This window comes from Protopterus annectens, chromosome 2.part2 (assembly GCF_019279795.1).
Source record: "Protopterus annectens isolate FY-2018-M chromosome 2.part2, PAN1.0, whole genome shotgun sequence".
NCBI classification, from domain to species: domain Eukaryota; kingdom Metazoa; phylum Chordata; order Ceratodontiformes; family Protopteridae; genus Protopterus; species Protopterus annectens.
The window spans coordinates 879,525,827-879,552,972 of NC_056730.1; the positions used below are offsets into that span (position 1 = coordinate 879,525,827).

At 40.6% G+C, this 27,146-nt stretch overlaps 1 long non-coding RNA gene across 2 annotated transcripts in view; it reads left to right on the plus strand.

The window, feature by feature from the left end:
• The first annotated feature begins 1,168 nt into the window (after nt 1-1,168).
• LOC122795832 overlaps nt 1,169-27,146 on the plus strand; it is a 95,883-nt gene continuing 69,905 nt past the window's right edge. The window contains exons 1-3 of one of the 2 annotated variants that reach the window (XR_006363870.1): nt 1,169-1,529; nt 2,469-2,512; nt 8,363-8,425. This is a non-coding gene — a long non-coding RNA (uncharacterized LOC122795832). Of the gene's footprint in view, nt 1,530-1,816; nt 2,033-2,468; nt 2,513-8,362; nt 8,426-27,146 lie in introns of those variants that run through there. The other variant, XR_006363871.1, reaches the window with a different exon arrangement.

Here is a 27,146-nt window from a genome sequence, read left to right on the forward strand (position 1 = left end):
TCTTATAATGACTGAAAGGCTGCGAAAAGTAGGTTTATTTGCAGCAGCAGATTGTAAAAGCTATACTGGAAGAAAAAGGGTTTTATATATATATATATATATATATATATATATATATATATATATATAGATAGATATGTAAATATAGATAGACAAGTAGATATTCATACACACGTGTGTGTGCATATATGTATATATTTATGCGTGCGTATATACATAGAGAGAAATAAAGAACTAAGAATTATACTGCCCATTTCCTTACAAGCTTCAAATAATGTTCGCAACACAATATTAGGAAATGCATTGTGGCTGAAAATATTGTAAATCTATTGCAACCGTGTTAAGATACACGTTTAACGCGACTAAAATAATTTACTTTTGTTCTATTAACATACAAGCACTGGTTCAAAAAGTCGAATTTGAATGTTACCGTCCTTTTGTCACACTGCGGACAGACACTCCTTTTAAGGTCATGGGGATTGCTGCAATCTTGCAGCGGTAAAAATGCATCCCTGTCCTGAAAATACCTTAGTGACGTCGGCATTAATGGGGGTCTAGGTCAGCGTCACCCCCGCCATCACAACCAACACTAAATGCTAATACCATTTTATAAAAAGCTTAATGTTTCTGATGCGTTATACCATTAATTGTTCAAATCTTAAATTGTGTTTTCTTAAAATAACTAGATTACTTAAGATACTTGTATAAAAAGATCATCAAAATCTGTACGATTGTACGAATGTACGTATCGGTTATCGTCAATATGACGCGTGCGCTGAAGTTTTTCTTTGTTCTAAGCAGCAGGCCCGCGATTTGTGTCTAATGCCGCCCTTTTTAGAAGAAGAGCGAGCCAAGTACAGTGAATAAAAACCCTTGACCGTTAAAAAAAAGAAAAACTACTCGAAATCTACAGCACCTTGGCCGGAGTTAACCCACGTTCCCCAACCCCCACTCTATTCCTCAAGCAGTGTGGAATTCTGAACGTTGCTCATCAGTACAGTCCTCAGCCAATAGGCTTACGGCGCACGGCTAGGAGCGTTCTAAAATAGAACCACGAAATACGATCGGGCAGCTGGAGCAGCTCCGAGACTATCACTGGCAGCTGACTGTGGGTGGAACCTAGTTGCCAGGGGGCGTGTTCTTCAGAAATACCTTATCAGTGATTGGTTGGGATTCGCAGCTCCAGACAGTGGAGGACTACGAGTTGCGGATTCTTGCCGAGTAAGCAGCCTCTCTCTGCAGGCTGCTGCAACAAAGCGGAAAGTTTGGCACGAAGCCAGTGGCAGGCAGCCTTTAGAATTAGCTCATTGTTCGATCTGTACATTGCAGGCTTTCAAACCCTAGAACTACAGACAAGAGGAGAAGAAAATACGATTGGGCTCCTTTTTACTAAATGGCAGTAATTGCACTCTCACCAATTTGACCTCAGGAAATTGTGATTTCTATCTTTTTTGCAGCCCCGCTCTTCGTTGCTCCATCTGTACATGCACAGAGACAAGGAAAGTGACAGAGAGCAACAGCGTTTGTCTGTAAGTAGTACCGGTTCCCTTAAAATTTGCCATTTTTAAGATTAATACTTTATTCATGTTTCTTCTTAGTAAGAGTTTATAACAAATGCTGCATTATATTTACAGTGCGTCCATAGTTGTTTCCTGTTTAGAGTTATGTTTTATTTAAAATTTAAACATTTAAAGTTTGTATGCATAATGTTCTGTATGCAGTCTCTCAAGTGGAAAATGCACTGTCCCCCCCCCCCGACCACCGCCGCCGCCACCCCCGCTTGCCTATTAAAATCGCTGGCAGCTCGTCTCTGGCATTCAGTCTGTACCAGCATTTTCTTTATTACAGTAAGCTGTGCATGCTCCACCTTTTTTAGGAACTCCGTATGCACGTCCTCATGGAGAGATCATATGTCTGCTCTTAGAAAGCATACACGGATTCTTGGAAATCTTGAACTCACACGACTTTTGTGACTAATTGCCTGAACGTTCGAGAATTGTTCAGATCATAACTTCTGAAAATTGAAGCAGCGGTAATAGTTTTTATTGTAGTGTGTTTTTTTTTCAACAGAGAGATGATGTAATATCTATATTTAGAAAATATTATGCAGCCGTTTTCATAGCAGAGTTAAGGGGCTTTTTTCTCCCCCAACAGTTTTAGCACTCTTTCATTCTTTCATTTTGGTCGATATTATTTCTGTAATCCGCCAGAGTATTGCATATTTCAGTTCAAATGTTCATTTTTTAATATTGTAAGCTCCACTGGGAAATCCAATTGCAAAAAAAAAAAAAAACCATGTACTAACAATATTTTCTCCTTTAGTGTAGCCGTAGGATCAGTACAGCGTTTCATTTATTGCAGTTTTGACTTTGAGTACATATGTACGTAGCTCTTGCAATAATGTCAGATTTTGAAATGAATTTATTAACCTTGTGCTGTTTTCCATTTTCCTGCTGTATTTCTTGTAGATTGGGGCACTTATTGGACAGCACTGCTGAAGAATACGAGAATGGTAGGTATCATTGTTTTAGACTACTCAAGGGCTTTCGGACTGTTTCCTTTGTGTTTATAGAGGCTTGCTTTTGTCAGCAACTAAGATTTATAGAATGGATGCGCTCTGCATGTTGCAGGTTGATGTATGCTTGAATGTACATTTTGCAAGAATGTCATAGAAGCGCATAGTAAATTACTGAGGTTTTGAAAGGTATCAGAAATGTAGTTTTGATGGAGTATTGTGCCACAATACATTATCAAGTCCAGACAAAGGAATTAATATGTGTCGTGATTTATGTCATGTTCTCGTTTTCTCCTTTTATTTAAAGGGACTCGGACGTTTAGTAAATGAAGCAAGCTGTTTTCTGTGACTCATGATCCTGGGGGAGCAGGAAGTGCAGCTGGTACCACATAGGATTTGTGTTTTCTGCAGTGTCTGTGAATTAAAAGAAACAGTGTTACACAATGAGAGCAAAATATCTCAGATTCTGATTGGCTGTTGCGGAACAGGCTCTGTGCATTGTTGTTAATTATTTATTTTTATTTTGATTTTACATTTGTTGACCGGGATAGTCCGACTGGATGTATGTCCATTTTCAAAGGAGGCCCGGGAAGAAAAGCTCCACTTAAGACAATTTACAAGACAGGAATCTTGACCATATACAATACAAATAATGCCAGACGGGTAATTAATCTTGGGTAATAGTGCAAGTCCTAGTCTTAGAGAAGAATACACACGGACACATACATCAAATAACGCTTAGCTGATAATTCTAAAGGGTAGTAGTGCCGTATTCAATTCGCATGTTTGCTATAACCACAGTCCTTGGATCAGGTTACTTACACACACACACAATCCGTATATTGCAGTCACCCATCCAAGGGGAAGAAGTGTTAAAGTAAAATGCGTCTTGATCTAATTCAGTAAACTCTGTAATGCTGGCCAATAACATAACATAAAATAAACCATAACAAAGCGATTGCTTTAAATTCTAACTTTTGAGACTCCTTCTCCGAACGTCAGTGTCACAAACTGTTTGCTTGTGTTGAGGAAATGCCAAGATGTCGCATTTCATTGCTATATTTGATCAGTGTTCATCTCTTTTCCTGGTAAAACACTGAATGGGAAATAAGAGGTTGAGCTCAGGTTGTTTTTATCTCATTCTTTCAGCTGCATGTAGTGATTAAGTTGTGACAGCTAATTTTACGAAAAGTAGGATTAGATGAAGTTCAGATTTGGAATACCGCAGACTTGAAAACTACAGAAGCAAGGGGGAGGGGAGAGAATTAATAATTTAAGGCAGTGCCAATCGTACACTATGAGGGCTAACAAGCTATGTGGTTTGAAGAAGGAAAGAGCGCTCAAAGTGTACTGTTCTACATCTCCACCTACTGGTGGATCAAGTGCATGAGTACTTCGTAAACGACCTTTTCAGTGTATCGAGTCTTTGATGCACCGTCGTTATTAAATTACCAGTACTTATTAGGATGTTTTCTTCATTTGTGTCTTGGGAAGAGAGTGTGCATTGTAATAAAATAATGACACTTCGAGGCACTGGGTACATTCTTTCTGTTATTTTTTAGCTATCTCGAGGTTGGTATAAACAAAGAAGTCCAGGGCTGTGCTTGTCATGATAGTGTGTAAATCGTGTGGGACTGTAATATTCAGATGGGCCTTCTGGGTGTTGTAGTTCTTCCCCAATTGCAGACACAAAAAATTGCCTAACAAGACACTGCTGAGCACACCACTAACAGAAGACCAAACATCTATCCCTAAGTACATATATCTTCTGCTCTTCTATAGAACAGCATCTGTCTAGATTGGTTTCCAGTTCTCAGTGAAGGAAAAATTCACCTTCTCTGCACTGCACCAGGTCTCTAGCCAGGACATAACTAAGCCTTTGATGCAACTGGTCCCATTCCTTTTCATGTCATGCAAAGGCACCACTTTTGAGAAAGCTATTTGCTTGCAGTACAAGCAAAGCAAGTCCATAGCTACTGAATCAACTCCTACACATTTGCTGTCAAAAATACACCCCCACCACCTAAACAGCTATGTATTCAGTCACCCTGAACTTGGCTAACAGGGTTGGTATTCTCTGAGCCATTTTTCCATCTTCCTGAATTATGTCACTCAGTACACTGCTTACCTCCCTCTATAATACTGTACCATCCCAAAATCATCTTTGGGGAAAAAAGAATGACTGCTTTCCAAATATAGGTTTTATAGCCTCAGTACCTGTTCTAGCATGTAATTTCATCCTTTGTTAACTCGAGTAGTACACACACACACTACTTATTGAATTTCAGCTCACTGGCATGGAGTGAGAAACATAACTTCAACCCAGATGTCCTTAGTTCATTTAGTAGCTTGGGTGCTAGAAATCTTTGCTGAAGGAAAAGCCAAGTTCTCTGGATGCATGAGACAACAGAACACCTGGTGCTTGATTTTTGTCTTGAAAGAGAATGAATGAGCTGTAGGACTGCCACTTCTGGGGTATGAATGGGTCATTTAAGTGACAGGAAGACTCAAGGGTCAGGAAGGTGACTGAAGAAAAAAAATCTTTGTGAAGGACAAGAATTTAAACTTAAGTGGAATATCAGAAATCAGGGGTGGGGGGTGGGTGGCTGTATACCGCCATAGGGCAAGTAGTGCACCAATAACTTCAGAACTATTTTAACATGGGAAAATGAATGCCATTAAATCATGGATAGTAGGAATCAGGAATGGAGAAACTGGGGCAAGAAATACAAATCATTACAAAGAGAGGTAAAATAAAATTGGGTAATCTAGAGCATGAAAAGTGATGCCCATTCATTTGACTGCAGAAATAAAATCTCAAGACTTGCATAGATAATGAGGTAGGATAAGCTGGTCATTGTAGTATGCACAATGCAGACAGACTGAGTTCTGACAGTGTCACAGAGTGTCTCTTGGGATACGCAGGGAGTGCGATAATGGAAGATGGGGGTGTCTTTTGTGCCTGGGAAAAGCATTTTAGTATCAGAGATGCATGAAATAGAAAGAGGAGCTGCATAATGTTTTTATGGTTATCTCAGGAGCCACTCACAGATAGCTGTAGTCAAAGATGTAATTACACATCTGCCTCAGTCAGGTACAGGAACATCTTGTAGTGTCTGCAGTAAGTTTCCCTAAGACAGTTATGCTGGGATTGTTTGTGGAGTTTGCGAAGCAGTCTGAGCACTTCTTATTTTTACACAAACTCATTCAACGGCAATATTTATTGCAGCATATGCTCATGCAACAGTTCTTACTGAGCAGCTCTACACTCCTGTGTAGTCTGGAGAAGCTCAGTTTCACATTGTGATCTTATTGTCATACTTTAATGCCTGTCTTACCCTTCTTCCATGCAGGCAGTACAATTAAAGTTTGTTTTATGGAAGACTTATTCTAATGTTCATCACTTCTAGAAGAATCTGCAAGCTTCAGGCTTTTATATAGAAAGAGTCCTAACTGTTTCTTCACTAGGACCGAGTGTCCTTGAGGACAAACCATATTATTTTTCTCCTGAAGTAGTTTCTGAGCTGTCATTGACTTAGCCTGTTCTGTGGTCTTCATCCTGATGTGCAGAATAAGAGGGAGTAATTTCCACACATCCTGGTGTATGGCTGTAACTCCACACTTCATTTCTAAAAGAGAGCTATAAAATTCATCAAGTTTGAAGTTGCATATTAAAGTCTGTTACTCATTGTGGAGCAGGAGCAGCTCCACCTGTAAGTCAGCATTAGTACTACAAGTATTACATATTAGGAATTCTGTATGCCTGCAGTACCAATTTTAACAAATGGGTGGAGTTGGTCTGTCAGAGGAATGAGAAATGCTGGACCAGGACCACTCCATTTTTGTAACACAGTTTAACAGCATACCACCCTTATATTTCCAGGTTTAATACTACATGCATGACAGTTTAACTTACATTGGGTACTAGTGAATCTCATTCCCTGCTTCTAGAGTAGTTGTATCTGTAACACTTGTACCATTGGTGTAGCTTCTGGCAGTGTAAGTGCACTTTGCCCCAAGCATGTTGTCATACTGGGGAGTAGAGTTGGGCTTTAGTCTTAGAGTAGCTTTGCAGGGTGGTAAATGTGCTCATTTATAATACCTTGTCCTTTTTGGAATCTGGCTCAAGGACTGTTTAGTTCAGTTAATCTCCCCCTTTCTCTATCAGTTTAAGGAATTGCAGGGCACATTGGATGGCCAGCCTATAGATCGCTGCTTTATATCACATTAGTGTTTCATTATAAAGCTGTAGCTGCTGTAGACGTTTAAGGAAAGAGACATCTTTAATTTTGTGTTCAGACCACTGTTCTAACCCACAGAAGTATACATTTAGTTATGTAATTTTATTTGATACATGCAAAACAGATCATTTACCATACTTATTGTCTCTATCCTTATATTTTAGTAAGCATTTTCTCAGTCTGAAACTTGGTTTCTCGTTAAGGCTGTAGTATGTGATACATTGTATCTGAAACTGATACATTGCCCAACTTAGTGGAGAGCACCAGATTCAAATATGTTAAGGATACTAGATGTTTTGATGATTTCGAACTTTTCGCACTGTTTCAAGAATTTTACTGTCAGAATTTACAAACTAGTTGCTAAAGGAAAGGTAATGCAATTATGACAGATCTGAATGATCGTATTATTATAGTAATCCCTTGTGATATGTCACCCCCTGGATAGATGTTTTGAACATATTCATTTACTGATTTTTGAAGCTTAAACCATACTTTTAAAGAAATTCAAATAAATTATAAATATTTATATTTTAAATAGCCGTATGTGGTTAGCTTGTTTTAATTTATTGTTTACTAGATGCTGACTGTTGTCACAGAGCACATTACTTTCTTGTGTAATATTAGTTGTGACAGAGGCTTTCTTGGTACACTGTAATTTCTCTTCATATATAAGTGGTATGCAGTGACTGTTGGAATTTCTACATACCCATCATTAATTACTAGACATTTTAACTTATAGCTGCGAATAAGACAGTTTTGGTGGGCAGAGGAAAATATTGATATGTAGAACAGATTTTCTCTAAAGGTAATGGGTGAAAAAAGAAGCACCATATTTGTAGAAGATGAGAATAGCCAGTTCTTTGCTGAGAAATGACAGCTGAACTGGCAGGTAAGGAAATGGCCAGACTGATATGTTGCCAAGACATTCCATGTGTCCTTTGAAAAGTTGCTATTCTGAATATCTGACTGAGCACAACCTCGTGGCAGTGTGTAAGTAACCGTGGCCTACAGTCATCTGCTGCAGTACAGTTGCAAAGAATATATAATCTGTAGCCAGATATGTAGTGCTGTGCAACACTGTCATTCTTTTTGTTAAACTGCAACTGTTGTAGCATGTGTTGCATCACAGAGTTGGGATAATTGACCAGAGGTGATGCATTATGGGCACTTAATATATGTGACAGTGTCTGCACATTGAAGTACTGGCAATATGTTGCCAGTGATCATACAATATTGGCCTTCTGCCACAGCTCTGCACTATGTGGAACTGCTGAAGGACTGCTATAATGCCTTCATCTAGTAAGGAAGGGTATCCCCTTTCATTGAAGAAATATGTGCTAACAGAAAACTGCTTAGTTTGTACATGACTTTAGTGTAGTTATATCTATGGCACATTTTATATTTGTATTAGGCGTATGCAGATAATTTATATAAGTAGTACTTGAACCTGTTGAATGAAATGTATACAGCTGAAATAGTGATGACTATTATGGAGTTTAAGGGCCACAGTACAGAAAGGTCTCAATGCTGGATTATAGCTATAGACTTAAGATTCTGGACTTCCTATTTACACTCTGGCATGTTTTGTTTTGTTTCTATCCTGCAGGATAATGAGTCAGAAACAGCAGCTCATATAAGGGATGGATTGCCAGAAGCTAGCCACAGGAATGTAAGTTTTCCAAAGCAAAACTTTTTTTACAGTCTGCTAAAATTTATTCTTAAAGTGAAGCAATACAGTTGCATTACAGCAATTTAGGAGACTGCTCTCGGAAAATCAGAAGATGATGTAATTAGGGCCTCACATGTTGTCTTCAGAAGAGTTTAACTGAGATTAAAAAAAAATATACATTTATCTTTATAGAAGTGTGATGCCAAGCTGTAACATAGGGACAATAAGAGGCCTAACCATGTATTCCTTCAAGTAGACCCACAAACATTCTTGCCAAGTTTTCTGAGCACTTAATAGTGCTCACCTCTCAAATCAGGCAGGGTGCACATGGTAATCCCGGTGTAAAATTTGTGTCTACCCATCCAATCATAAGTGCTGGTAAGCACAGCGCAGCCGATCCCATTCCCATTCAGTCATAAGTACTGGTAATAAGCACAGCGCAGCCGATCCCATTCAGTCATAAGTACTGGTAATAAGCACAGCGCAGCCGATCCCATTCAGTCATAAGTACTGGTAATAAGCACAGCGCAGCCGATCCCATTCCCATCCAATCATAAGTGCTGGTAATAAGCACAGCGCAGCCGATCCCATTCCCATTCAATCATAAGTACTGGTAATAAGCACAGCGCAGCCGATCCCATTCCCATCCAATCATAAGTACTGGTAATAAGCACAGCGCAGCCGATCCCATTCCCATCCAATCATAAGTACTGGTAATAAGCACAGCGCAGCCGATCCCATTCCCATTCAGTCATAAGTACTGGTAATAAGCACAGCGCAGCCAATCCCATTCCCATCCAGTCATAAGTACTGGTAATAAGCACAGCGCAGCCGATCCCATTCCCATCCAATCATAAGTACTGGTAATAAGCACAGCGCAGCCGATCCCATTCCCATTCAATCATAAGTACTGGTAATAAGCACAGCGCAGCCGATCCCATTCCCATTCAATCATAAGTACTGGTAATAAGCACAGCGCAGCCGATCCCATTCCCATCCAATCATAAGTACTGGTAATAAGCACAGTGCAGCCGATCCCATTCCCATCCAATCATAAGTACTGGTAATAAGCACAGCGCAGCCGATCCCATTCCCATCCAATCATAAGTACTGGCAGTCAGCACAGCCAATTTAGTACTTTGCTTTACCTGTAGCGGTAGCTTATTCCATAGGCTGGGAATTTACTGAGTTAGAAACCTATCTCTCTAGAAATTCTTGTGTATTTGTTGATGTAAATTTAGGTCCCTCATTCAAGTGTTTGTCGAGTAACTGATGTTACAAAGAAATAAGAGTTCAAATAGGATTGGGGTGCGATATGAGATAGGACTGAGTCTGGTAGCCCAATTAGAATGTTACATTTTTTGGCATTTTACTGTGAAAATGTCAAGGTCCTGTTCAAAAAAGCAAACTAACTTCCCATTCTCTTTATGGTGAGTATTTGTGCATTCATACATTCATGTAGTTTTGTCATAAAGGGGAGAAGAACTGGCAAATGTTGCCCCTCAGAACTACATTTGCTAGTAGCATTACCATGTACAGATGTTCACCGACACCTGCACCAGTTTAGTTGAACTATGGGACTGTTGACACCCTGAAGTTAAAATGTGAACCTCCAAGTAAAATAATTACAGGTATTTTGCATTTTCTTTTCATTATGTGAACCTTTTCATTTTTTTTCACCAGACTGTAGTCTGACAGCAAGCTGTATGAAATTGTCACAGGTAGTGGCTTACTGGGGGGTGTCTTTGAATGTTAGGTATCTTCTAGGAAGTACAGAAGAGAGTTATGACAAGCACATTCTTAGGCAATATGGTATTTCAGACTACAGACAGGCCTGTTAAAGTCTGAATCGTGACTAGCTGAGTAGCTCAGAACAGTAAGTGATGGTAGTGTATTTCTGCCTACACAAAGATGTAAAAACCACCTCATGGTTAGATCATTATAACCACGCAGCTTAGTATGCCATTATAAAATGGGTGTTGTCTTCATTCATTGATAAAAATGTTCTGCTAAGCTATTAATCTTCTTTAAAGGGAAACTACCGATGCCTATTCTTGAAACTGAGGATGCAAAGTTATAGTGGGGAAATGCAAGAAAAGTTAAGGCTTCATCATGTACAAGTTTGATAGAAAAATGGATAACAGATGTTCCTAAATTAAAGTGTGCCCCATAACTAATGCAGTCATGTAGTGAATTCTGCTTAGTAATAAGGTAGTTATGCATATTGTACCAGGAATGCAGCTCCCATGGTTTCTATTGTGTGGAACACAGTTAAAGTTTGTCTAAGACACAATACAGAACATGTACCACCGTTCACAAAACTTTTAGCATATGCTTGGTTTTGGAAGCATCTTGTTTAGTTTCTTGTCCTGCATGTTCTGCTATGGACTAGTCTTATCTGTATTCTACAAGACTGATTTACTTGCTGGGACTTGCAGTCTGTTACTACATTCTAATTATCTATCATGATTTCTGAGAGATGTATACAGACCTCTGTCTAATGTACCTCTGCTGGTCATCAAGTTGGTTGATTGTTTAGTCAGCATTTTTCCCTGACTGTGTGTGTGTGTGTGTGTGTGTGTGTGTGTGTGTGTGTGTGTACACCTGGAGAAGTATACCTAAATTCAAACTCTCTCTCCTGTCTGATAGGGAAACTTGCTCATTCATAGGTGAGATGATGGCCTGAAGCCATGCTGTCTGGAATAGAGTGGCTAATGTTGCTCATTTACATTGGCAATATCTTCTGTCTTATGCGCAGAGCTCTACAGTTCTAATGTCATATGTTCATAGGTAGATACTAGGCTATCAGCCCTGGGGCCTATACAAGCCCAGCCAAAAAGGAACCCTGGCTTTTGCCACCCAAGAAAATTATTTTCCTGTGCCACTGTTGAGCAGGGCCACAGAAGTGATCCCCGGGGTGAATTTCCTATTTCCCATCCAATCATCAATATTTTTCTTGAACAGTGCTAATGAGGAGCTTTGTTTGATATAGATAGGTAGTTTATTCCAGAGTATGGGAAGTCTCTGGGACAGGAATCTATCCCTCCGGGATGTTTTGTTTATTGTGGTGACAAGGTGTAGGTCCCTAGAGCCTGTAGCTCGGAGGGATTGGGATTTCTTTAAGTGGAGCATGTCCAACAGCTCTGGGTTTGACATAGCTTTGTATGTTAGGCAGAGATCACCTCTGAGTAGGCGATATGTGATGGAGTAAAGCTGGAATTTTTTGAGGCGGTCTGTGTAGGGCATCTGTTTGAAGTCGGTAATCCTCTTTGTGAGGTACTTCTGCAGCCTTTCCAGTTGTTGTAGATGTCTTGTGAGGTACATACCAAAAGGGGCATTGTACTCTATAATGGGTCTAATGAGTGATGAGTAGAGAGGAACAATGACCTCTTTTTTTTTCTGGATGAGAAACCTTTTGTGATGAGGTGTGCCACGTCGAAGGATTTCCTGACTACTGTGGTGATGTGATTATCAAAGGAGAAACTACTGTTCACCTGTGTCCCAAGGTCTCTTTATCACACTTTCGGTGTTAAGTGTGCTACCACCTATGTTGTAGTTCATGGGTACAGAGTTTTTACCAAAGGGGGTGACAGTGCACCTTTTGGCATTGAGCTTGAGGCCATGGCTTTGACACCAGGCATCTGTCTCAGTGAGGCCCTTTTGTAGGATATCCACATCTTTAGGAGTTTCGATTATGGCTTCTAGTTTGCAGTCATCTGAGAACTTTGTTAGCCAAAGACGTTCTGTGTTAGCCTGTACTTCAGAGAAGTAGATACCAAACAGGAGAGGACCCAGGACCGAACCTTGTGGTATTCCACTTGTCACTGGTCTGTAGTCGGATTTGGAGTCTGCTACTTTCACAGTGTGGGTTCTGTCAGTGAGCCAGTTAGCAACCCATCTTGTGACATAGGGATTTATACCTAGTTTAGTGAGTTTATCTATAATTCCAAAGTGGGGGATGGTGTTGAAAGCCTTGGCAAGATCTATATAGGCTGTGTGAACCACCTTACACTCATCTACGGCTTTGGTGACTGCTTCAAAGAAGTCTATCAGGTTTAGGAGACATGATCTGCCTTTTATAAACCCAAACTAGGTGAGGTCCCGAGTTTGGAGATAACCAATGTCTTTGTTTATAAGTTCCATGATGATACGTTCCATGGCCTTGCAGAGCAGGCTCGTCAGGCTAATGGGGCGGTAGTTCCCAGGGTCCGTGGTGGCTCCTCCCTTATGGAGGGTATAACTGTTGCTGTGTGCCATTCAGCAGGCACAAAGCCTGAGGTAAGGCTATGATTGAACATGGTACTTAGGTGGGGTGCCAGTTCGTTCTGTAGTTCATGTAGAACGCAACCTGGGATGTTGTCTGGTCCCATGCATGCTGTCTTCATAGCTTTGGAGAGTGTGGTTTTTACCTGTGCAGCCATGATTACAGGAAGTTCACATTCTTCTGGTATAGAGATGGGCTCTTTAGGGGGTGAGAGGGGGGAAAGTTAGCACTGAATCTGCCAGGATGTTGGCAATATTAGTTGGGTCTGTATATTTAGTGCCTTTATGCTGTAACTCAGAGCAGATCTGAGTGTTGCCATTGATATTCTTGACTTAGCTATAGAATGCTTTGTGGTTGTCTTTAGAATCAGTGGTGATTTTGTTTTCATAACTAGCTTTGGAGGATTTTATCAGGGATCGCAGCTTCTTACTGAGGCTGACCACTGAGCTTCTCCAGTCATGGGATTTTACTCTCTTTTGCAACCGTTTCTTCCTTCTGTTGTACAGTTTGTTTATGGCAGGGGACCACCAGATTGGCTTCCTTTTTTTTGAGGATAGCGTCTTGGTTCTGTTTGGGATTGCACAATCCATGCACTAGTGTAAGTGCTTATGAAGTGCAGTTGTGTATGATTCAGTAGTCATAGCCCGTCTGCATGAGTGTCATGAAGTTCACCATTTCTGTCTTAAGAAGCATGAAGTTAGCTTTGGAGAACTTTTTTTACCATGGTTTCCTTAATGGGGGGGGGGGGCAGGATGTGGATATCTAGGGTAATTAGCTTGTGGTCGGATCGGACCAATGAGGCGCTGACTTCAGGTGTGGAACACCGGTCACTCGTGTTGGTAATGACTATATCTAGGATATTGTTGCCCCTGGTGGGGGTGTGGATAAGTTGATCCAGGGCATTGGAGTTTATGAATTCCAGAAAGCGTTGAGCGAAGGAGTTGGTACATGAGTAGTTTTCCCAGTTAATGGTGGGGTAGTTGAAATTGCCCATTATTAGGGTGTTTGGTTGAACCCTAATATTTTCCAGTAAATCAAGAAAAGTGGAGTGGTAATCCTGGGGCATGGTGGGGGATCTGTAGCAAGCTACAATTATGATTGCAGTTTTGCCCAGAGTAAGTTGCACTTGGATAACCTCGGCTGCATTATGCTGAGCAACTAGCCTGGAGATGCGGATATCCTTAATGAATATGGACACACCTCCACCTTTGGTGTTCTGGTCCAGGTTACATGGCCAAAAAGTGTGGTATGAGTTATAGCCTGGTAGTGCAGGGGTGCTCTCTGGAGCCTTGAACCAGGTCTCAGTCACTGCACAGATGTCGATGTTCTCCATTTTAAGGAGTGCCTCGAGTGAGTGCATTTTGAGATTTAGGCTTCTAGCGTTGAGTAGCATCACCCTCAGTTTATGCTTGCCTGTTCCTGTTACGGTGGGGAATTTGTCTTTTGAACCTTGCCTAAAAATGGCGCTATAGGGGCAGCAGGAACCTTAGCCAGTATCCGGAATCCCAGGGGTGACAGGTGCAGGCCATCTCTGGCAAAGCATCGTGATGTGTTGACCATGTCATCCCAGGCAGACAGATACTGGATCCCTTTAGAATGACACCAGAAGCTTAGCCAATTTTTGAAGTCAATCATTTTGTCCTTGTACTGCAGCATCATTCTGGGTGATGGCAGAATGCTACTCAGGGCTAGGGTCATACCTGCCTGGGCTACAAGATTGGAGAGCGCTTCCATGTCTCTTGTCATGTAGTCCAGGGAGGTACGTCTCAAGTTGTTCACACCAACATGGACAATGACATAGTCATATTTGTACTTGTTGTGGAGTGACCTGAGTGCGTGGGTTATGTGGCGGATCCTGGCACCTGACAGGCAGCTGGCAGTAACCTTCTCCTTATTTAGCTTGGTGAGTGGGACATCAGTGTGCCTGACTATAGAGTCACCTTTGACTAGTGTGTTGGGTACGTTGTTTTGCCTTATGGGCTGTGGTTGACTGGCACACTGAGTCTGTGGGCTATGTGTCATTTGGGTTGTGTTGGGGGGTGGAGATTGCTTGCATTTTTTCTTTGGAGGTCTCTGTTGCTTGAGCAGATTATTATTGAGTGCCTCCGCAAATGTTTTTGTGTTTCTATGTGTGGATTTTGGTGGTGTAGATTTAGTGAGACTATATGATGTGTGGTATGGTGCAAGTGTTTACCTTCTCCTCTTGACTATCAAGTTCAGTCTTGGTTGGAGAGAGCTTTACCTCCAGTTTGGCTAGATAAGTGCATCTCTCACAGGTTGTAGTGTTGGGTGGTAGGAGGAGAGGGTTGTCTGTGTACATGAGGCAATTTCTACATTGCCACAAGATGCCCAGATTCATCAGATAGACAGGAGAGATCACTGGGAGCTGACCCTTAGACATGCCTGAATAAAAATATATTTTCCTCTAGATAAGTGAGGAAAGTGAGTACAAGAGCTGTTTTTCTCTAAGCAAGTGAGGAAAGTAAGTACAAAAACTGTTTTCCTCTAGGTAATGAGGAAGGTTGAGTGCTGTAGTAATTAGTAGGTTATTTAGTGCTTACAACAAGTTCTGAACAAGTGCTGATCACGAATAAGCAAATTCAAGTGCTAAAACTAAGAATCCGTATCTAGACTAAACTAGTTACAGGAAAGGGGGGAAACAAGTGCAAATGTGGGCTTTTAAATCAGAAAGTTGAGAGAGATGGAAAAACTGCCCAAACGGCCAATAACTAAAATTTCTGGGCCAGAACCACTCCTTATGTGGTAGATAGGTTACCTAGTGCTTACCACTCCCACTGATAAGCTAGAAGGCTTCCCTCCAACAAAGAAAGCTTGGGGGGGGGGGGTTCAGAAGCTTACATACAGTCCTGGATACAGCAAACCTGAATCCGGACTACACTAGTTACAGGAAAGGTAGGAAACAGGCTTAAAATTTTATATATATATATATATATATATATATATATATATATATATATATATATATATATATATATATATATAAAGTTGCTAAAACAGCAGTAAAAACAATTCAAATGCAGTGCAAGCTAGCACCCCTGAGTATGTATGTAGCAATGTTAGACTAAACAGTTTAAAAAATGCAATTAAATTAAAAATGACTAAAAACAAGTGGAGAAGGAGTCTATTAGGTAGAATGAGATAAAGAGATTGCAACATTTTTTTCATACTTTTCAACCACTATATTTTTGGCATACATTTACAATAGTCCATTTAGCTGTACTGATATTGTTAGTAATGTTAGTGTTGTATTTAGGTATATAAATTACAGAATAACTGAACTAAATTCAAATAAACATATCCTTTATAATTGTGTGGGAATCCAGTGTTTGTGCACCTTTTGTAAAACGCGAATGTACTTTTGCTTTTTACTCTGTACTAACTTTTCAGTTCTTACTGGATAAGAGCTATATGTTACTCTGTACATAAATCTATTTACCTGAATACCATAAGTGGAAATGTAATACTGTCTACTGCGGTTACATTTTGGGCAGAAAATTTCATTTAATAAATGCCAAGTCCTGCCGATGTGTACTATTTTGGCACAGGACTTGGCAATAACTTCTATGTATCTGAACATGTTTCAACCCAAGTGTCTTTTATGCTAACTAAATTGTCAATATTTTCCCAATGACATAAACCACGTGTAATTGGCATTTCTCTACATTATTTAATGTAATCATATCTAAACCCTGGATGCCATAATATTTTCCCAATGACATAAACCACGTGTAATTGGCATTTCTCTACATTATTTAATGTAATCATATCTAAACCCTGGATGCCATACAGCTACCATTTTACTCCTCATGACTACCATTAAGTACAGCTTGGCAACATAACGTTTGTAAGCGGCCCCACCATTTCCTTGTCTCATTCAGAAAGCACTATGGTATAAGCATTGCAATCAGTGCAGTTTTTGACTTTTGTCAGCCTGTATATCAAATCAAACATAATGAGAGTTGAGATAAAAATGCTAAAATTCCTTTATATATTTACAGTATGTTCAGTGAGTGGATATGGCTCCCCTTTCATCAGTGTCTAGAACACTACCTTCTTTTGAAGGTAGTTAGCCATTTTACACTAAAAGAACTAGGTGTACACAGGGTTGGACTTACTGTGATATCTGGGGATATTTTTAGAGAACTTCAACCAGTGACATTATTTTTGAAGATATGCTCAGTCTGACTGACAAGAAGTAAATCTTAGCAGAAGCTTTCTTATCAGTGTCCAGTGAGTCCCATACCAGTGTGCTCACGATTGGTTTCACTACCCAAGCATCCATTTCCTCCCTGCCACTTACATTGTCTGGATCACCTTCTTACAGTAATGGCTAGGAAGTTGCCATGCATTTAGTACCAAATGAGAAAAAAAGATCTTTGATGCACCCCTGGAGCAGACAGATACAGATACAGGATGTTGGCTTTGGCCTTCACTTGACATCGAGTGAAGAAAGTGTTGGCTCAGAAACCATTTGCAGGCACAAGCTATCTGTGATGAGAGAGAGAAAGAAAAGGAATCCAAAGCCAAGTCTGATGTCTCCATGTGCGGCTTACCCCCCCCCCCCCATGCCACATTGACAGTGTTTTCCACCATGTTATTGGTTTATTTCTTGATTTTGATGGCTGATTTAATCTCATTGTCATGTAACAAAATTGATGTGAGGTGAAATCGGGATATAGCATCCTAATCCCTAATCTTAGGTACAGTCTGTAGGTGCTGACCCAGCTGCCTACCCTGCTAAAGAGTTGAACTTTCCTATGGTCAAGGCTGTTTCCATACTGTGATGGAGTATAACTCACTCTTCTACATGCCTCTGCTTTCTCAAGATGGTCAGGACTGTTCGTGACTGTGTTATTAGGTTACGGCCCTGCTACAAGAGGGTTGTCACTTATAGCCAAGTCTCTTAGGTGAAACAGTCTCGCTGCTCACCAGGTCATTTGAGTGAGGCAGGCTCAATGTTCACCAGTCAGGGGTCTTGTTTACATCCGAGCATTTGCTGAGGATGCTTCATCTCTGAATCCTGAACTTATTGGTCTTTTCCTGAAGGGTTTAGAAGAATCTGGTGTCAGTCTTATGGAAGCTGACCAACCATGAGCATTCAGTATTATTAAATTATGCAGGGTTCCTGCAGGCTGATTTTCTAAAGGTGGGCATACTGCATATTCACTGTGATGTAAGTCCCATTGTACGTGCCTCATTCCACAAGCCATGGTGCCTGAAAAGTTGTTACTCAAGGGGCCATGCCTTCTATTTATGTACAGAAGGGCAGGTGTTGGGTACTGATTTACCATCCTACATGTCTATTTTACAAAAGCAACCCATTAAAAAAAAAATATATATATATATAATGTGTGTGTGTGTGTGTGTGTGTGTGTGTATGTATGTATGTATGTATGTATGTATGTATGTATATATATATATATATATATATATATATATATATATATATATATATTTTTTTTTTTTTTTTTTTTTTTTTTTTTTGCTTATTTCTTTTTCATATGCTCTGCCTTCTGATCCCTTTGATATGTGGAAATCACCAGCATGGGGGAATTTGCTCTTTTCCCCACTGTAGTGCTATCTTGGAGTTGGTATATTTAGTTAGGGGGGGTGTAGGGAGCTGGGAGGAGTGTGGGAGTGAAGCCTCCTACTTGGGTGGATTTGACATGCTTTGATGTTTTTTTTTTTTTTTTTTTTTTTTTTCATATTGACCAACTGCTTCTCTTCCTGGCAATCTTTTACAGTGTTAAAGTTCGTTAAAGTCAGGTTTTAGTGTTGGGTTTGAGTGTTGTCTTCTAATTATATGAAGTTCGGGTAAATGGAATTTCAGTCTACTCAAGTAGACCCGCAGGCTTATATGTGTGCTCACTCACCAACCAATCCATATTTCCTCTTACATACAGCACAGAGCTCACAAAGCTCAACACTATCATTGCACTGAGTCTAGGCTTCCTCCCTCATCCTAAGATGGGTGAGACTATTGCAGCTGCTGACTTTCACCCTCCCCATGTGGCCCCCTCTAGCATTTGTGTCAGTAGTTGAACACAGGTTGTCTGGGTTGCAGTAAGGGCTTTATCTTATTCACCACAGAGTTGCCTGAAACACGTTTTTTTTTTTTTTTTTTTTTTTTTTTTTTTTTGGGGGGGGGGGCATTCTGGCCTGAAATTTGCTTCTTTTCCAGTTTGTACAAATTGGGAGGCTTCCTGTTGTTACACCATGAACTAAGATAGTTTAGTTATACATACATAAAAATATTCTCTTATGGCATTCTGAAACCAGTGGTCTGTATAATCTGTTTGATTTTTGCAGCTGGTACCCTGCTATTGTCCTTGTATTGGCCACCCTTGTATCCCATTCTGTTCCCCACCGAGTCTGATGGCTGTTTCCATCCAACCACTTCCCTTTCCATTAAATAGCATTTCATTTTGTAATTCTCATTCTTTCTTATAATTTCTAATCCATTGCACTCTGTTTAGACTAGTTAGTGGGTTCATGTAACAATCCAATTTATCCCACATTTTATGTATAACGAATCAGTTCAAGCTCTTCTAGACTATCTGCATATTATTTTTCATCCATTTCTTTTATCATCTTTGTGATAATCCTGCAAATATTTTCTGTTTATATTTTAACTTATTTTTTATGAGTTGGCCCATGAGGGGAACTAACCTGTAACTTTTGCACTTTTACCACCCTGTTACAACTGTCTGGATGAGATCACCATCTAACAGTAGAGCTAACAAGTCTTCACTTACCACATCGGAAGACCTTAGCACATGGGCCCTTTATTACCTTATCCTTATGTTTCTTTTTGTTAATGAGCCTAATTCTGTTGTTGGAGAGTTTCAGTGTACTGTAGCTTTTAAGTTATTGATTTGTTCTTCTGCTTGTTTTCTCTTTAGACTGGATGGAGGGAGTGATATAATAATCCTTTTTTGTTTAGTAGGTGTTTCTCCCATCACCCCTTCTTTGGAGAAGCCAGCAAGACTGAAGCTGTGGTATCTTATGGACCTCTCTTTTCTTCAAGGCAGAGTATATATAAGTAGATGTGTTGGGGTGGGGGTGGGGGGTGGGTGGGCAGAAAGCAGTCTCCTAGAACTGCAGCTGTTGTTCTTGTTTGAGTTTTTGCAGTGCTTTGTGATAGCCCTTACATGGGTCAATCACAAACTAGTCGTGTTTTCATTAGGTAGTCCAGTACATGACTTTTCATAAGTTATTTGGATGTGACAAGCATTCATTAGAACATTGAAAATCCTGAAAGTCTGCATTTCTGCTATGTAGCCATTACCTGCTTTATTTCACAGAGCTTATAATATTCTAAGATAATATACAGTCCTGACTGCTGGTCTGAAAGCTACGTAATTATCAGGGTAAACACAAAATATAGACATTAACCAGAGAGATGAGAACTCAGAAATGGAAGTTGCACTCCATGCTGAAGTAACATTGAAACTGAAACTGATGCAGACTAACAGAATTAAGCTTTTTTTTTGCAAAAGTCTATGTTAAAATGTGATTTATTTAACCACAGCAATTTTGGATGAGACAGAGCAAATGGGTTTTGGGGGGAAAATTTATGTTGGGGGGGGGGGCAAATCCACCCACAAGTCCTATGTAGAGGGCTATACCTCCTGTATCCCATTAAGTAATTGGCTCCAATATCAACAAACTTCAGAACTGATGCAAGTTATAATGCTTTCATTGGAAGCCTGTTTAGCCTGTCAGTCCTTACTGGTCAGACTTTGGCAAAATTGTTTAAAAACAGGTGAAAAAAAATATTCCTAAAGTCAGATGAAGCTACCATTTGCTGTCTGGCTGTAGGACATAGCTTTAACTTGTAAATTCTGGACTCTCTTAGAGAAGAAAAGAAATCTGTTTAGAGAAATAATTAAGGTGCTGAAAGTTCCGTGTAAGAAGATGCCCCTGGCTTTATTGTGTTGGGCAAAGAGACTTTCTTGGCTCTGTTATTTTGGAATTAAAATTTTAGTTTTTGTACCTTCAGTTCTTATGTTATATCCTTTCTCAGACACACACACACACACACACACACACACACACACACCGTGAGACTAACTGAACACCAGTTTGTCATATCACAAAGCAGCAACATATATTCAGCAAAACTTTCCAAAGTGACTTCTAAAGAAGGACTTGCCGCCCCTCACAGGACCCAAGAGCACATGTGTTAGTAGTTCAATGAAGTGAGTTTTGATGAATAATTTTTCTACTGTGTCTCATAAATAGCATGATAAAATATTACTCATTACACACACTGTATATGAGTGTTTATGTATAATAAATATCTGTGTGTGCTTGTGTGTGTGTGTAATATATAATATATATATATATATATATATATATATATATATATATATATATATATATATATATATATATAGTTCCACTTTATAGGTTCATAGGTAGGTATTAGGCGTTGTACTGTTCGATTCTCAGCTAGAGCGTCTTCTGTGTGGAGACATGCGTGAATGGGTGTACCTTCGTTGAAGGTTGTGCGTCAGGGCTGGCAACTCGGCACTTAAAAATCTACTGCCAATCATTAGTGGACCAGAGTTCCGCTGTGGCGACCCCTAACCGGGAAAAGCCGAAAGACGCAAACAAAGGTAGGTACTATGCTATTGGCCCTAGGGCCTATATAAGCCTAGCCAAGTGGTACCCTGGCTTTTGCCACCAAAGAAAATTATTTTCCTGTGCCCCTGTCAAGCAGAGCCACAGAAGTGATCCCCGGGGTGAATTTCCTGTCTCCCATCCAATCATCAAGAAAATCTTGAGTGCTAATGAGGAGCTTTGTTTGATATAGATAGGTAGTTTGTTCCAGAGTATGGGAAGTCTCTGGGACAGGAATCTATCCCTCCAGCATGTTCTGTTTATTGTGCTGACAAGGTTTAGGTCCCTAGAGCATGTAGCTCGGAGGGATTGGGATTTCTTTAAGTGGAGCATGTCCAACAGCTCTGGGTTTGACATAGCTTTGTATGTTAGGCATAGGATCACCACTGAGTAGGCGATATGCAACAGAGTAAAGCTGTAGTTTTTTGAGACGGTCTGTGTAGGGCATCTGTTTGAGGCCGGTAATCCTCTTTGTGAGGTATTTCTGTGGCCTTTCCAGTTGTTGTAGATGTCTTGTTAGGTACATACCAAAAGGGGCGTTGTACTCTATAATGGGTCTAATGAGTGATGAGTAGAGGGGAACAATGACCTATTTTTTCCTGGATGAGAAACCTTTTGTGATGAGGTGTGCCACATAGAAGGATTTCCTGACTACTGTGGCGATGTGATTATCAAAGGAGAGACTACTGCCCACCTGTGTCCCAAGGTCTCTTATCACACTTTCAGTGTTAAGTAGACTACTGCCTATGTAGTAGTTCATGGGTACAGAGTTTTTACCAAAAGGGATGACAATGCACTTTTTGGCATTGAGCTTGAGGCCATGGCTTTGACACCAGGCATCTGTTTCAGTGTGGCCCTTTTGTAGGATGTCCACATCGTTAGGAGCTTTGATTATGGCTCCTAGTTTGCAGTCATCTGCGAACTTTGTTAGCCAAAGACCTTCTATGTTAGCCTGTACTTCAGAGAAGTAGATACCAAACAGGAGAGGACCTAGGGCTGAACCCCGTGGTATTCCACTTGTCACTGGTCTGAAGTTTGATTAGAGTCTGCTACTTTCACAGTGTGGGTTCTGTCAGTGTGCCATTTGGCAACCCATCTTGTGACATAGGGATTTATACCTAGTTTAGTGAGTTTATCTATAATTCCAGAGTGGGGGATGGTGTCGAAAGCCTTGTCGAGATCTAGATAGGCTGTGTGAACCACCTTAACCCTCATCCACGGCTTTGGTGACCGCTTCAAAGAAGTCTGTCAGGTTTAGGAGACATGATCTGCCTTTTACAAACCCGAACTGGGTAGGGTCCAGAGTTTGGAGATTACCAATGTCATTGTTTATAAGTTCCATGGTGGTACGTTCCATAGCTGTGCAGATCAGGCTAATGGGGCAGTAGTTCCCAGGGTCCGTGGTGGCTCCCCCTTTGTGGAGTGGGATAACCGTTGCTGTGTGCATTCAGTGGGCACATAGCCAGAGGTGAGGCTATGATTGAACATGGTACTTAGGTTGGGTGCCAGTTCGTTCTGTAGTTTATGTAGAACACAGCCTGGGTTGTTGTCACATCCCATGGGTGCTGTGTTCCTGGCTTTGGAGAGTGTGTTTTGCAGCTGTAATTACAGGAATTTTGCATTTTTCTGGTACAGAGATGGGCCCTTTAGGGGATTAGAGAGGGGTAAAGTTATAACTGAACTTATCTGCCAGGATGTTGGCAATATCAGTTGGTTCTGTATATTTAGTGCCATTGTACTGTAACTCAGAGCAGAGCTGAGTGTTGCCATTGAGATTCTTGACATAGCTATAGAATGCTTTGTGGTTGTCTTTAGAATCAGTGGCGATTTTGTTTTCGTAACTAGCTTTGGAGAATTTTATGAGGGATCTCAGCTTCTTACTGAGGCTGACCACAGAGTTCCTCCAGTCATGGGATTTTACTCTTTTTTGCAACCAGTTTCTTTCTTCTGTTGTAGAGCTTGTTTATGGCAGGGGACCACCAGATTGGCTTCCTTTTTTTGGAGGATAGCATCTTGGTTCTGTTAGGGATTGCATGATCCATGCAGTCGTGTAAGTGCTTATAAAGTGCAATTGTGTAGGATTCAGCAGTCGTACCTCTATTGTCCCTCAGCATGGGTGTCGTGAAGTTTGCCACTTCTGTCTTAAGAAGTGTGAAGTTGGCTTTGGAGAAATTATTTACAGTGGTTTCCCTAATGGGGGGGTGGGGGTGGGATGTGGATGTCTAGGGTGATTTGCTTGTAGTCTGAACTGACCAACGAGGACTTCACCTCTGGTGTGGAACACCGGTTGCCCATGTTGGTAATGACCAGGTCAAGGATATTGCTGCCCCTAGTGGGGGTGTGGATAAGTTGATCCAAGGCGTTGGAATTTATGAATTCCAGAAAACGTCGAGCACAAGAGTTGGTACAGGAGTAGTTTTCCCAGTTAATGGTGGGAAAGTTGAAATCTCCCATTATTAGGGTTTTAGGTTGTACCCTAATATTTTCCAGAGTATCAAGAAATGAGGAGTGGGAATCCTGGGGCATGGTGGGGGATCTGTAGTAAGCTACAATTTGGATTGCGGTCTTGCCCAGAGTTAGTTGCACTTGCATAATCTCGAATGCATTATGCTGAGCAACTATCCTGGAGGTGTGGATATCCTTAATGAATATGGACAAGCCTCCACCTTTAGTGCTTCGGTTCAGGTTAGGTGGCCGAAAGGTGTGGTATGAATTCTAGCCTGGTAATGCAGGGGTGCTGTCTGGAGCCTGGAACCAGGTCTCTGTCACTGCACAGATATCGATGTTCTCCATTTTAAGTAGTGCCTCGAGTGAGTGCATTTTGAGGTTTAGACTTCTAGCATTAAGTAGCATTACCCTCAGATTTTGCTTGCTTGTACCTGTTACAGTAGTGAAATTGTCATTTGAATCTTGCCTCAAAAAGGCACTATAGGGGTGGCAAGAGCCTTAGCCAGTATCTGGAATCCCAAGGGCGACAGGTGCAGGTCATCTCTGGCAAAGCATCGTGGTTTGTCGATCATGTCATCCCAGACAGACAGATACTGGATCCCCTTAGAATGACACCAGAAGCTTAGCCAATTGTTGAAGTTAATCATTTTGTCCTTGTACTGTGGTATCATTCTGGGTGATGGCAGGATGCTACTCAGGGCTAGGGTCATACCTGCCTGGGCTACAAGATTGGACAGCACCTCCATGTCTCTTTTCATGTAGTTCAGGGAGGTACGTCTCGGGTCATTCACACCAACATGGACAATGACAGCGTCATATTTGTACTTGTTGTGGAGTGACCTGATTGCATGCATTATGTGGTGGATCCTGGCACCTGACAGGCAGCTGACAGTAACTTTCTCCTTGTTTAGCCTGATGAGTGGAACATTAGTCATAGGTGACTCTATAGTCAGACACACTGGACTGTGGGGTACGTTGTTATGCCTTATGAGCTGTGGTTGAGTGGCACACTGAGTTTGTGGGCTATGTGTGATTTGGGTTGTGTTGGGGGGGGGTGGAGGTTGCTTGTGTTTCTGCTTTGGAGGTCCCTGTTGCTTGGGTAGATTTTTTGTGAGAGCCTCCTTGAATTTAGGTGTGTGTTTTGTGTTTCTGTGTGTGTGTTTTGGTGGTGTAGGTTTTGAAGGACTATATGATGAGTGTGGTGTGGTGCAAGTGTTTACCTTCTCCTCTTGACTGTCTAGTCCAGTCTTGGGTGAAAAAGAGCTTTGCTTCCAGTTTGGCTGTATAAGTGCATCTCTCACAGGTTGTAGTATTGGGTGGTAGGAGGAGAGGGTTGGCTGTGTACATGAGGCAATTGCTGCATTGTCCCAAGATGCCTAGAGACTATAAAGTGGAATTTTTAAAATCCTGAAACTCCGTAAGCGCAAATCAGGAAATATCGAATTCACGGTTATGGTGTTCTGGTATTTCACACTGGATGTAGTGTGCGCAGGATGTATCATGTAGTGTGTGGATGTAGCTGGTATGTAAGGTAAGTAGGTATTTTGTTGGGTTTTAGGTATGTGTTTGAGTGTATGTGAGTGTGTTTAGAAGTTTTATGTGTGGGTTAGGGTAGGCAGGTAAATTATGAGTGTTTAGGTGTTAAAAGTGGTGATGTTCGTATATTTGTGATGTGTGTGTGTGCGAGGGTACTGTAGAGTGTAATGGTGAGTTTGCTTTCTTTTTCTGTTTGGTGCGATATAACAGTATATGTAGCTGTATATAATCTACGTCATGTATGTGCGAGTGCAGAATTAAGGGTTTGGATACCAGACATATATAGGGGGATACTGCAGCTAAACTATGAAGCAGCTGCCTTTTGCTGTAAGTGCTGTACATTATATGTCAGCTACACCTAGTTTTGGAATGCAGATGTACCAGAAGGTGGGGTGACAAAGTTTGGGACTCTTTATGGTCTTTCAGAGCTCACAAATGGGATGAGAGGCTGCATGTTTAAGAAATGTTGATGTTACCCCTCCTTGGATTGCTTTTTGGTGTCTGAAAATGGTGTGTTTTAAAGAGATAGTTTCTTCAAAAGAAATCCTGGTTGATGACAATTAAGTCAAGATCATATAAGAATACAGCAGTGTATACTCCATAGATGAATATAATTGATTTATTAGGCAATTAATAATTTAAAAGTATTACTCCTATTTTGTTCACTTTTTTAACTTTATTTATAGTATTGCAGACATCGATGTACGTAGTTCATTATTTTTTTCTTTGAATGTTTATATTAGTGTTGTTGTTTTTTATCTTTAAAATAAAAAAAATGGCTATATTTCCTATTAATAATTGTACTCTAAGAAATGATTTTAATAAAATTTATTCAAAAAACAAAAGAAATCCTGAGTCTCGGGTGTTTGAAGACATCGACCATATGGTGTCGACCATATGTTGTTCAATGTTTTCAAACGTCGATCTTATAATATAGACCCAGTTTTTCATTGTGCTACAATACATAGCATGATTGTCCTATAGTTATTTGATCTTACAGTGCATTCCGACTTGTGCCAAAGCAAGCTAACTGTCTGTCTTCTGCCCTCAACCTGATGAGACAAACCAGTAATCATGATTTTTTTCGTCCTGTATTGCGTTATACTCGCTCTCTCCCATTTGTTTTCATTCATTGTTCTATTCTGCAATTTATGATGCAAAAGCTTCTCTACTACTGCTGTACATGTCTCTTTTGTGATTTGTTATTTTTTGTTTTTTTATTTTTCTTATCCTGTTTTGTGCTGTAGTCATCTCCTGAGACTACTTTTCTGAGTGTAGGCCCATCAGTTGTATTTGCTAGCAAGATGCATTTCTGAAAGTGATATTCTTTTCAGTTCTGTGCAACTTTTTGGGACTAAGGCCTTCATTTCAGCTTTAGTGATCAGGCTTTTTTCTTCCTTACTTTTTTAATTTTGAGAGAATCATGTGGCATAATCTACAAGAAGGGACAAATGTCCTTCCATTTCACTGTTGCAGTATTCTTTACAATAGGGATCCCCTGCCAAGGTGGCCTGACATCTGGCCAATATATCAAAGCCTTTATATTGTTTTAAGGTAAGCTGTACATCACATGTAAGCTCCTTGCATATTACATGAGGCATAAAGGTGACGTCCAGATGTACCATCCTCAGAACTTTGCAGCCAGTCCGAACGTCATCTTTTGATTGTTGGTCTGAATGAACCTTCTGTTGCTAGATCCTTAGGTCTGCTTGTTTCCAAACAAACTGTTTCTTCTTTGATTTCTAAAGCCATTTCATTTTGTTATGTCTTTCATGGCAAGAGCCTTTCTTCTTCAGTTTAAGGCTCATTCTACTGTGGCTGTAGCTT